The sequence below is a fragment of the Onychostruthus taczanowskii genome, unplaced genomic scaffold, assembly GCF_017590055.1.
Source record: "Onychostruthus taczanowskii isolate IOZ18803 unplaced genomic scaffold, ASM1759005v1 scaffold6, whole genome shotgun sequence".
In the NCBI taxonomy this organism is placed as follows: Eukaryota; Metazoa; Chordata; class Aves; order Passeriformes; family Passeridae; genus Onychostruthus; species Onychostruthus taczanowskii.
In genome coordinates this window covers 8409053-8422129 of record NW_024503679.1, presented here as the reverse complement: position 1 = coordinate 8422129, position 13077 = coordinate 8409053, and positions in this window count along the sequence as shown.

The following is a 13077-nucleotide window of genomic DNA, read 5'->3' as shown; positions in this document are numbered from 1 at the left end:
TGTCCCCCACTGGAACAAAGAAACAAAAAATTCTTGAAAAGATGTGGAACATTTAGTTATAAAATATAATTTTTTTAAAAAGTAGATATCTAGGAGGAGGAACCTGACATAAAAATGGAAACACTTAAATTTAGGATAATATCAAGACAAAGTATTGAATTGTTTACATTTTTAAATTGGTTTTACTTGACCATTTTACCCTGAAATCACAGCATCACAGAATGAGCATGTGTGTGTTAATAGTTTCAGTGCAGTCAATAACATTTCACTGATTTACTTTTTTAAAGAATTAATTTGTCTTGCTGGCCTGCTATTAAAATAGAGCATGTCAGTGTCCTTCAGCAATACCAGAGTGCTTAAAAAGACACTGATTACTTGTTTAAATGCTTACTGAGTTATTCCAGTGAAGCGATCAATTTGAAGTTCAAACAGCTACCTTTGGTTCCAACAATTTGCTCAAATATTTAAGCTGCTAGTTTAAATTCTTTGCTAGATCAAGGAACAGTTTCCTCCTGTGCTTCCAAGGCTGCTCTCAACAGATGGAAGGCATTACTGGCCTTTCCGAGAACTTAAATTGCACATGATTTTATTTGTCTCTTTAGAAACATAATGACCCTTTTTTCTTGAGTTATCTCCTTCTCTAACTAAAAAGTTATAGTCTTTTTAATTACTCTGTGTCTGCTGTAATGGGCCTCCCTGGTCTATTTCTGTTTTTCTGGCTCTTTGAGATGATGTAATCCTCTCTGAATGCAGTACATGAGAGAGGAGGAAAGCACAGTCTGCATTGCAATGTTGCCAGAATTAGAGATTCTTAGATGTAAAATGCATTTATATTTGTATTGCAATTCTTTATGCAAAATAAAGTTCACAGATTACTGAATTTCATATTTACATTTCTATGATTTTCAGAACAAGGTGTTTTTACAATGTGCTGGTTGCAGAAGGAGTGGCTGAGTTGTATCTGTTGATGAGCTTTACTTTTTGGTGGGTAAGTTACAAAAAGATTATTCCTTTAGTGTTACGTGTAAATGTCTGTAGGAACATCAGAGCACACTCAGACTTGGAGAAGAGAATAAACACATGTCACTGAAGCACAGAAACGTGCTCAAAAAGTCTTCTCATGCCAGTTGACCCTGTGTATCTAGAGGAACATCTCACTGCCCTTGAACAGAGCACCCAACAGGCATTGGCCCAGACAACTGTTTACAGCTTTCTCTCTGTCTGTGAGTGTGGAGTGTCAAGTTCATAATTTGAAAAAACCTAATAAACTAAAAGCCCCAAGTCTGCCTGGGTTTTAGGAGCATTCTGTTTAGGCCTAAACAAAGTGCAGGTAAAAGTCTATGCGGGCCTGTTCTCCAAAGATCTTGGTGTTAATAAAGGAAAGATGAGCCTAAAATGGTCACTTCCAAGCCTCCAATCCCTCCAGTGATGCAGGGGTCCTGTACAGTGTGTTAAGTTCTGTATGTAGACACATTTGGGTGTAGATCCAGATAGATGTAAGGTCTTTGCCTGCTTGGAGCTTTTAATCAATAAAATCATCAATCCAGCCCCTACCTTCTTGCTAAACCTGGCCAAATTTTAAAGACATTGTTACTGAGCAAATTACTACAGAGGGAGCTCTGATTGAGACACGTGAGATGTGGAAAGCAAAGGAGTATTAAATATTTTTAATTCCTTTTGCTTGGATACAGAAATGGAATTACACCTATCTCTGTATGTTTTTAGGGGGTAAAAAAACCCAGTTTGAAAAACTACTTTGGTTTCTTCATATTTCTAAGAGTATCTTTTACTTACCCAAAGTATCTGTTTTACACCTTTGTTCCTTATCTGAAATATATTCACAGTTCGTAGTGTGAATTGTCATAGCTGAAAATACTGTTTATTTCCTTGTGTGAAGTAGAATTAATTATGAAATTAGTATTTATAAACTTTTTGGGTTCCCCAATAAATTGCTGAGGAGTCAAGTGGTAGAAATGTAGAGGTGAGTTTCTTTAGCTTGCATGTAAAAAAGTACACAGCATTCTGTCTTATGGATATGGTTTGACTTGGAAGTAAAAAAAAAAAATACCTCTGACAGCAAACTAAGTCATTCAATTTTTGTAAGATTACATGAATTCAGATATACTGGGTGATGGAATTCCAAATACTGTGTAAATATAGTGACTGACTTGACCATAAAAAGAGTAATTTCTGGTTTTTTTTATTCAACTTCAGTGGGAATTAGCTATGGCTTTAAATACTTTAGGAAAGGCAAATGAGAAGTCACTGTCATTTCCTGTGAATTCCTTTCCTAAAGGATTTTAAATAACAGTTGTAAAAACCAGGGGTGATTTTGAGCTATGTCTCTGCTGTCTTTGTGATCTGCTTCAGGCAGTGATCCCTGTTCCTGAGCAGGATGGTGACTGCTAGGGCAGGGTAACTTTCTCCTTGGGAAGGTCAGTTTGGGGTAGAGTCAGAATTCAAGGCTCTGTGAAGGGCCAAGGTTCTACATTGTTTTATAATTTCAACTTGAACTGGAAATGTATAAGCTTTCATTAAAATTTATCTTTAAGATGCAAATGCTTGATGTAATAAAATACAGACTAGATAAGTATACCTATTTAGAGTATAAATTAAACCAGAAGTAATTAATTTTACAAACAAATTTAATTCTCACTATAAAAATATTTTTAAAATTCCATAATTAGCTATTGAAAATTACTTCCTTTATGCTGTAGGATCAGTAGCACTATATTGGTACAGAAATAAACAGATTCCCAGTATTCACCAGATCATTGTTATCACCAACATAAAACAATCTCTCTAAAATTTTGACTTTTCACCTTTTTTGCATAGTAAGTTATTATTAATAAAAAATATTTTATTATTTTTTTCAAATTAACCTCTCATCAAATAGCATTACACTGATTGAATTTCACAATCGGTGTTGAAATAGGTACTAGCTGATAAGACTTAAGAATATTGTAACTATTCAGAGTGAATTTTGACTGCTTCACATTTGTAAAAGAAAGAAACCTAATTCTTGTCATTTGTCCAAGTCCAAATACTGTCAAGCTGATAAAAACAAGCTGTGCAGAGTGAAGGACAGATATAAAATTCAGGTGGTTGAGCTGCCTTGGTAAACTCTGTGTCTGAACACTGAGCTGTTGATAGCACTTGCCTCAAAATGTGTGGGTAAAAGCAAGATTTTTGAGGAAAAGTGTTAAAAGCACACCCAGAAGCATGATGGTTGAAGTTGACAATGTACAGAAGTAATCACTAGTCCTAAAAAATATTAAATGTCTTTTTTTTTCCCCACCATAAAGCCTAATGTCTTGGCATTCAAAGAATGGCTGTAGATCTTACTGCTTGCACTGGGTAAAAGTCTTATATGAGTTTATAATCTACAGCTATTCCTCTCAATATGCTGACAAAAGCTGATGATGCTTTCTGAAATGCCTCCTTTGGTGGACTGATAACATTTTTTGTTTATGTGTGCTTAAAGATGTGCAAATATACCCAGACAAGCAAGATGCAAGGAATATGGAAATCCTATTAGCACTTCTTCACACAGTTTTGGCACAGCTTAGGGTCAATGCTTGCCTCCTAGAACATGTTAGTTCAGTGTCTTCATCTACTTTTTAATTGTGATTATTTACAATATTTCTGTTCTTACATATTTTTAAATTATGTTATAGATTTAACACAACAGGTGTGACTGGATGCCTTACTAATTTTGTATCAAACAAAAACATTTTTGTGGTTTAAGCTTTAGATGTTTAGACTTTTGATGTCAGGTTTACTGAAAATTGAAAAAAAAAATCAGTAACAGGTTGAGAGAGTTGCAGGTATTTGGCAAATGCAAATCAGTCCCTGTGGTTTGAAAGCCTAATGTTGAGATACCCAAAGAAGCTGCTTTTGTTTCTCTCAGTAAAAGTTATATATTCCCCCTGCAAGTTTTTCCCTTCAGTACTTCTGCAAGCTGAAAGAAGTTCCTATATGCTTGTGGATTGTGTTTCAAATTAAAATCCTTGTACTTTTTACCTTTGTCTAGTTATGGTTTGCTTTTTGGTTTTAAGAGTTTTTAAATCCCTGCGTTCATTGTACTGAATATTTTTTTGTTGTTTTGATAGAAAATTGTTCTCTAAGTCTGGAGAAGTCTGTTTCTCTGAAAATAATCTATTGCAGTGCTTCAGGATTCTTTGTGGTCATGGTTTCTCCAGAAGTTTAACATATAAATTGATTTTAAGTGTTCTTATAGCTGTTATTATCAAACAAAAAATCTGCATATCCCACAAGTACAAAAAGGCAAGTGTTTTTACTCATGCAGCTCAACTGCATCAGCTGTAGGTCCAAGATTAGCTTTTCATGTAAATTTAAGGAGCTGTAGTTGAGCATATGAAGAATTAGTTTAGTTAGCAGGTTTATATCATGAAGCTTAAAATAAACTTTTAGATGAAATTGACTGTTTATTTTACTTTGCTTACTTTGTGTAATGGTGCTAAAATTTATAAAAGGTATCACTTTGGAATATTTAGGTTAAGAGCATAAATCAAAAGTGTGTGGGTTCTGTTACCTCAGATGATCACTATGTTCTTTATTAAGAAGAGGAGGAAAATATTCCTGTGGCAGGAGCTGTGATTATGTACACTGGCTTTGGTTCAGTACATCACTTAGATTCTGTCTTAATTTTTGGCTGATAAACTTAACATATGCTTCAGATAATGCATGTTTTTCAGTGCTGTTCTGAATCAGGAACTACTTCAATTTACTCAAAACCGATTAAACACTTAGAAGTCTTTAAAATGTTTAGAAGAATGATGTGTTGGAGTAAGAGAGGGCATTAATTTGGGGATATGTGTTTTGTTGCTGTTCCTTTGTGTTGGCAGTGCCTCACCTCAAGTAACTGTGAGTTTGACAATGTTGTGTGTCACTGTTTTGCACACAGCCGTGTCTGAATTCATGTAGGTATCTTTGCCCTGATTTTTTTTCCCCTTTGAAGCCTAACCAAGAGCACTTGTTTGACAGAATGCCAGATTTTGTGGCACATTTTCTTCATGTTCCCATACATGCTAAAGATGCTTTTTCTCAGGTAAGAGTAGTATTTTCAGTGATACATGGGTGGCTGCTGCATTTTGGCACATGAAAGCATTAATTTGACACCCAAGCCAATGTACGAATGTACATAAGCACTGTGCATCCAGATTGGCAGATTTTGGCTCCAGAAGACAGCTGGAAGCACTTGCATGTAAGCACCTGAGAGAGGGAACAACCAGAACTGGTGAAATGAAATTATTAAATGATGTGATTTTTAAAAGCTTTTTTTTTTTTTCTCTAACAGAAGTTTGTTGCAATTGTGACAGTTCAATATTTTTACATTAATTAAAAAAGTTACAATATGAAATCTTTTTGTAGACATTTTAGATATGGTGTTATTTTGTCAAGTGTATCCTGATATCCAAGTCATTGTGTTGCTTTTTGGGCAGTATTTCCTGAATCTATTAAATATGTTGATGATGACTTTAAGGAGGGATTGGTAGACTTAGTTTTTCAGTGGGTATCAGTTACTGGTAGTTTTTTTTTCCTTTCCCTGAGGTATATTTTGTCCAGAGTACCAGCTGTGCATTTCAGTGAGAACTTATTGCCTTTATTATCTGTTGCCTTATGTGTGTAATTTTCTACATACATTTTCTATGTATATATACATAGAAAATGCAGTATTAGAAATAGTGATGTCAAAGCTAGCTTTTTCTGTTCAATAATAATAATTATGATGATTTCTTAATACTGGTTGTAGGTGTATAAATATGAATAAATATTTTAAAACAGTACCCTGGAAAGGAATTTGAACTAATTGTCCATGGCATTATTTCTCCTTAAGAAAAACAAAAGTGGATCAAACAGCTCAAAATGGATTTTGCAACAGCAACTGTTTGTAGGTGGCCTTGAAGGTATCTCTCTATAAAAAAGAGCCACTTTTTACAAACATTCTTACAGAATTCAGACTATACCTGTACTAGAAATTTCTATTGGAAGCAGTATTACATTGCCATTAAAGGAAGTAGTGTTATATTACCATTAAATACCTGCATGTTTTGACAGTAAAACTTTATGATTTTTAGATTGCTTATGTCATTTGATATCCATTCCAAAACTTAGATTTAGAGCAGATTTCTATCTTTAGTGCTCATTTATTTAGATTTCATGACAATGTGGATTTCATTATCTTATATGTTGAAACTGATTGACAAATGCAAAAGAAATATGTTTTTGAAGTAAATGTAAAATACAGAAATATTTTCTCAAAATCTTTCTCTGTGTCAGTCACTGTGTGTTGGGCAGAATTTTCTTTTTAGTTACAGACAGAGAAAATTGTATGTAGAAAAAAGATCACCCTGAAAAATTTAATTTAGAGAAGGTTTATATACATCAAAGTTATACATGCTCCAAACTCCTAAAGGGCCTTTAACTTGGAAGAGCTGGATAAGCCCACAGCATTCTCTGTAATGTGGAACCACTATAAACAGATAATGGATGGATTTAAGTGAAATCTAGTCAGAGCAGAAAAAAATCTCAGAACTCTAGGAGACCACTGCTATGGCACAGAGTCTGTGTCTGCAAGAAACTTACGGTGTGGGAGCTGTGTGAAATTCGAGTGGAATGAAGGCTGAAAACCACTGAATAAAGTAAATTAAGTATTGCTGCGAGAGTAATTCGCAGCCTCAAGAAAACATATGCAAATGTATTAAATTACCAGAACTGGAACAACCACAAAGTAAGGATATTCACCCATGTGCAAACCCAAGCAGAAGCAGAAGGGAGATAGCAAAAACTGTTCTGGTTGACTTTAAGTATATGAATGTAATTATTTCAGTTAACAGGCTTGGATCTCATGCCTAAAGTTGACAGTGGCATAAAAACTTGCACATTTGAGACAGGAAATAAAGCAATTTTAATTTCATTTGGGGATATTCATAGGGTGGTTTTCAAAATTCACATAAACGTTTTTCTAAACTTTTTTTTTTTTTTTTAAATTTTAGGTCTAAAACCAAGGAAATGTTTGTGGAATAAATGGAATCTCAAAAGCCTTAAGGCTGCCACAGTAATTCTTACTAGTAAAGATGCTACTGCTAAAATACAAGCTGGTGCATCTGCCAGTTCTGCAGCAGCCACTTAGTCTTGTAAATATTTTAAACACATAATCCATGTGACCATAGACTTTGGAATTAAACTTATAGTGCACTGCAAAATCTTAATTGTCAACAAAAATTGTTACTTATACTTTCAGTTTATTTTGCACAAACCCAAAATGTTAAAGCAATTCAAAATTAAATGTGAATTTTGATCAACTCTAAACATATATCCTGCCAATATATTGATAAGTCAATTTGATTAAGCTGTGAACAAAACATTTAAAGGAGCTGCTGATAATCCATCTTGGTTTGATTTGTCAGTTTTCTTATACTAATGACAGCCACTCTTTTTCTACTCCTTTCTCTGGTATCTGGATCCCATTTTCAGTATGTCTTGTATTGTAGCCTCTTTTACCCCCTTGTTTTCACTGTCCCGATGGATCAGACCTAGATTATTCTTATTTCAGTCTAGCCTTCTCTTCTTTCTCATGGCCACTATTTTAACTTTTTTTTTAACCTTCTTGTTTTGATGTTGCTTCTAACTTGCTCCCTTTCTGAAAGTTATCCAGCATTTTTTTCCTTCAGGGTAGCCAGATTCTTCTCTCTTCCCCCTTCCTGAAATTACTGTTTTCCTTCAAGCATCTACAGCCACAATTTTATGCAACCAATGTTCTCTTAATCCTTTTTTCAGTCTGCACCAACCATAACCATAACTTTTCTTATCCCTGCCTTTTTTCCCCCATCATTTGTTTTGTTTTCATGGGCTCATGTGCTTTTTCTGAATTTGGATCATTCCCCATTCATCAAGGTAGGAAAACCTTAGTTTTGTTGCAAAAGAATTCAGAGAAAAATAATGGAGTAAAAACTTCTAAGTTTGCATTCCCAGTTTTCAGTGACACCACTCTGATACCTTTTCTCTACAACTAGGTTAAATGCTCAGGAAAAGATGGTGGGCTGTCTCTTGTGTCTGTTCATGTTAAGGAGAGGAGGTTTGGAACGTGCTGTACTCAGAAATCCTGAATTAATGAGGTACTGCAGACACATCAGAGGATGGGAAGAGTCCTGTCATGGGCCATTATTTCCATAAAGCTTTCTCTTGTAATGTGGATGTGAAAGAGCTGTGTGAGGCTATCTAGGCAAAGTGGAGAGTTCTTCTTGAGACCTAGCTGAGGGATTTAGTGCCTACAAATGGATATGGCTTTATAGAATCTTTGTATAGGTTGCCTATGCACAGTTCACTTAATAAAGTGAAATATCTTACTGTCATTGTTTATTGCCCGTTAGCTTTCCTGAATAATTTTCCTTTTTTACTTTAGGGTTTCTTTATAAGTACAATTAATGTGGTTTCTTTAAAATTCAAAGTCTGTGTTACTCTCATCAAGTTACAGTCTTGAAAGGAAATTCTTGTTTACAGAATCTTTTCTTTGTGTGTTGCTCAGTTTGCTGTACAGTGTTTAGAAACAGAATTGTATCTGTGTTTTTGGACACAGGAACATTTGGGTACTTTTTTAAACCCAAAAATCTAAACCCAGCAGAAACATTTGCCTGATTTTTATAAAATCTAGTGGTTCCATTCCAGTATAAACATAGTTCCTTTTAGAGCTTGATACTTTACTAGTATATCGAAACAAGAATATGAAAGCAAGTAGAAAGCGATTATTTGTGAAGCAGGGTGAATAAATCACCTCAGCTGTTGATGAACACGTCTGACCTCAGGGTGCTTGTTATAATGACAATAATTTTGAAGTCACTGCAGCTGTTGTCTTGATGGTTTTTTGCCAAGATGCAATGACCCTTTTTTAATTATGACAATAAAATAAAAGGGAGAAGCCTTACTATTTTAGCCCTTCCAGTAGTGATCTACATTAGGCTTTCAGGGTGCTCACAGTTTTGTTTAATAATCACTTGTTCTCTTTCATGGCCAGTGAGAAGTTAGTCAGATCCACTTTTGTGCCTGGTGAAATCAATAGGAATAAGGTGCATAGGCAAGTTAGCTGAGCTATTAATGTATCTTACACAACAAATGAGTGTCCATGGCTTTCAAATGTTCCCTTTCCTCTAACAGTCTCATCCCGCTTTTTTGTACTGTGCAGTAACGTCACAGTAACTCAAGAAGGTGTAAACAGGCTTACCCTGTTTGCTGGGGTGAGCAGAGACCCTGATGTGCCTGTGGTTGAGGGGTGTCCTGGGAGCAGCAGAGGTCACTGTGAACGTGGGTGCAGACAGCTGCAGCTCCTCTGCTGCCCTGGTGTGATTAATTTCCTAAGTCAGATAATTTGTGTATGTTTGATGTTTTAGCAGTGCATACCAGACTCAAACTTGTTTGTCTTTTTTATCAAATAGGACACTGAAAGTGTCTTGCTGAAAGTTATATAAGAAATCTGTAGCAGAGCAAGGTTTCAAAGGCCAATAGATGAACCTTGAAAACTCAGCAGTCACTAACTGAGGACTGAATTCTTGTCCATCAAAATTGGTGCTGTCCAAGGTAATAGTGAATTGTGTTTATGTTTGGACAGCCAGTTGTAATTCTAAAGGGAATTGGTCCTGAATTCTGATTAAAATTATGTGATATAACATTATAAAGAACATTTCTAGGGGTAGGAAAGATATTACTAGATTAGCTGGTAGAAAAGGTAGGTGAATCTTCTGTCTACTCAGTGCTGGTGACACCAGACCTGGGGTACTGTGTTCAGTTCTGGGCTGTGAGTACAGAGGCATGGACAAGAGAGCCCAGGGAAGTGGCACGAAGGTGATTGGGGCTGGTGCCTCTCTCCCATGAGGAGGGGTGGGGAGCTGGGACTCCTTAGCCTGGGGATGGAAGGCTTAGGGGGAACCTTAGCAATGTGTATAACTTCCTGAAGGGAGGGATGCAAAGAGACCTGAGCCAGGCTAACTTCTGTGACACTAACCCTTATGTGACAAATTTATGCATCTTCTATCTAATTCCTCTTCTTTTCTGGTTAGCACTGAAGTAAAATAATCCTTTTCATGAGGAAGTAATTTCATCTGAAGTGAGTAATTTTGTTTTTCCTTCTGTATTGGGTCAATCTTTTCAAGTGCCAGGTCTCTAAGTAAAAGTGTTTCCCTAATGAAACAACCAATCTTGGTGAGCTAGGATTGGCCTTCCAGGCAGCATGGAAGAAACTCTCCCTTTTTAGGCCTGGAATGTAAGCAGTTATGGAATTTCAGTGTCTGGAATGCTTAAGATTTACAAGCTAGCTTTCCTCAGACAGGTATTGTGAAGTTATTTACAGAGACTTAACACTTGGTAGTTTTAATACTATATTAAGCCCCCAACCCCCAAATATTTAAAATTAAATTTTGCTGGTTTATGAATTTCAGTGTTAAAAAGCTTTTTGAGAAAATTTCCTGGGGCAATATTTATAAAGTTAGTATAAGTGTCATGTTAAAAACCTTGTGCAACTGTTTGAATATTTTTCCCATCTAGTTTCTGCTTTGAGTACAGTCCTAATCTTCAAAATTATCAGCACAGAGAATTTAGCATCTTTTTCTGCTAGTAAATTCCCCTTCCCTGCTGTATTAAGTAAATGTGTGATTTAAATAACTGTAACCATTTAAAACTCATCCAGTGAAATAAACAGTTGTACTTACTTTTTTGTTGTTGTTGTTGTTGTTGTTGTTGTTATTAAATGTTTAAAAAAATATTTCTAAGTGTGGGTCTCACCTCTGATGATGACTTTTCCTAATTTGTGGAAAATCATTTAACCTGTCACTTCCTTTTTCTACATGTTAAATGTTATAAAATCATTATGGTATTTGAAAAATTAGTAGCGAGGAGATAGATTTCATAGGTTTATGAAATATTTCGACTGCTCAGATACTGGTCACTGAGTGCAATGAAATACTGATGTTTTTATTACTTTATTGATTTAACGTCAACTTACATCTTGCTTCAGCTTATTAAAAGAGAATATACATATTTTCTTCAAAAAGTAATTTAAAACACAGACAAGTGTATTTTAATAGTCAATTGATCAACCATTTAGTAATGTGATTATTACAGATGCTATGCAGAGCCATGTTTTAAGGTACCTGCAACAGAACTAAAAGTGAGACTGTATTGTACCATATAATATATTTTAAAGGTCATGGATATTGTCCAATTGTCATTTTTATTGTGTATGAAATGTATTTACACCATTTTGCATACCTTTAAAGAGTCACAAGTTATGAGACAAATATGTAAGTATCTCCCTAACAAGGAGATGTGTTTTGTGTAGTTTTTTGAAGGGATTGTTTCAAGAAAAATAACTTCCCTATGGAATCCTAGACTCATTAAAATAGGAAGAGTAGTACTGCAGGTCTCTTGTCCTATCTCCTGCTCAAATTAGGGCCCACACTGCTTGTACTGGGCTTTGTATTTTAAAACCCGCCAAGAATGGACATTCTGCAGCCTTCTCTGAGATTCCTCAGATGAGATTTGCTCATTTGTGTCCCAGAGCATTTATCAGCAGTAATACAGGAGTAAATAAGCAAACCCTTTCTAATTGCAGCTGCTGAGCAATGGAGCAGTTTCTGTGAGATGGGAGTGGCTGCTGTGGGTGCTGCTTTGAGCACAGGAGCTGTGTTTCCCTTCTGAGCCCCAGCCTGGACACACTGTGTAGTGTCAGTGGGAAAAAAGAAAAAGCTCCAGCAAAGCCAATGCCTGTGGAGGAAAGGCAAAGAAATTGCACTTGAGCTTGGCTTTTATAACCCTTTTTGTTTGGGTTTTCTTGAACTTCTAGTATTATACAGGCTAGTAGTGAGCCATTCCCAGACATGTGTATCAGTTTCTTTATGTATAAACATATTTCCCTCCAACATGGTATATTGTCTGTTAAAATTGCATTGGATTATGATGTAATTGATCTAAGAGGCTTTTGTGAAGATTTCAGACATCTTTCTGAATTGCTGTTAAAATCTAATAGATTCTTATTATCCTTGTCTTTTCATAGTTTGCTACTATGGAGATCATCACTGTAAATTTTCTGATTATTATTCTCTGGTTTTAGCACTAAACGGATTTTTTTTTGAGTCAGTATTTGAGAATAGATTTTCTAAGATAAAGATACATTGACAATTGCTCAGTTGTAAGGATATGTGAGTGGGGTACTGATGAATTGCAGCATTTGCAGTCAGGTGTCTTTTTGGAACTATTTCCTCACAGAACACATTTCAGTTGTGTACAGCTGTAAAACATGAAGCAGCCTTGGCTTACCTGAAAATGGTGGTAACATCGTGATTCATTATGTAAAACATTTAGCAGTGAGGGCTAATTACAATTTGGATTCAGGATTTGTTTGACTGTATTTCTATGTTCTTGAATTACATAATCACAAGATTGTTTAAAAGAGCCTGTCTGCACCTGGTTTTATGGTTTTTTACATATATATTTATATATTAATGTGCATACATACATTTAAATTAAAACTTCAGTAAAGCTTTTAAGCACAAACCATCCTAATGGGGTTCTGTTATTTTAATTTTTATTTCAAAGCTTCTGCTAACCTAGTTTAGATATAGAAACTTCTGCTAGTGTGTTAATGTTGATCATAAGTGTGAGCTTTGTTTCACTGTTTAAATATTCACAGAAAGTAGTGCAGGGCGGTACCAGCACAAAAGCTTCCTTTATAGTACAGTCTGTTGTGTTCAGTGAACAAGTAATAAATAAAGTAGCAAAAGCACAGTGAAGGTTTACTGATAGAGCTGTACTGACACTTTTTTTTGCATGGATCTGTTTATATTTTCTTTCATTTTTGACTTGCAAATATCACAATTGATTTTCAAATGGCACTATTTGTTAAACAACATTTTTTTTAAAAAAACTAAATATTTGTCAAAGGAAATTGTTGCCATTTTCTGTGAATGCTTTTAAAATGAAAGTGTTTCATGTAGGGAGAAATGGTTGACGCTAGATACTTGTAATTCAATGCATAACATGGAAACATTTACGACCATTTTTGAC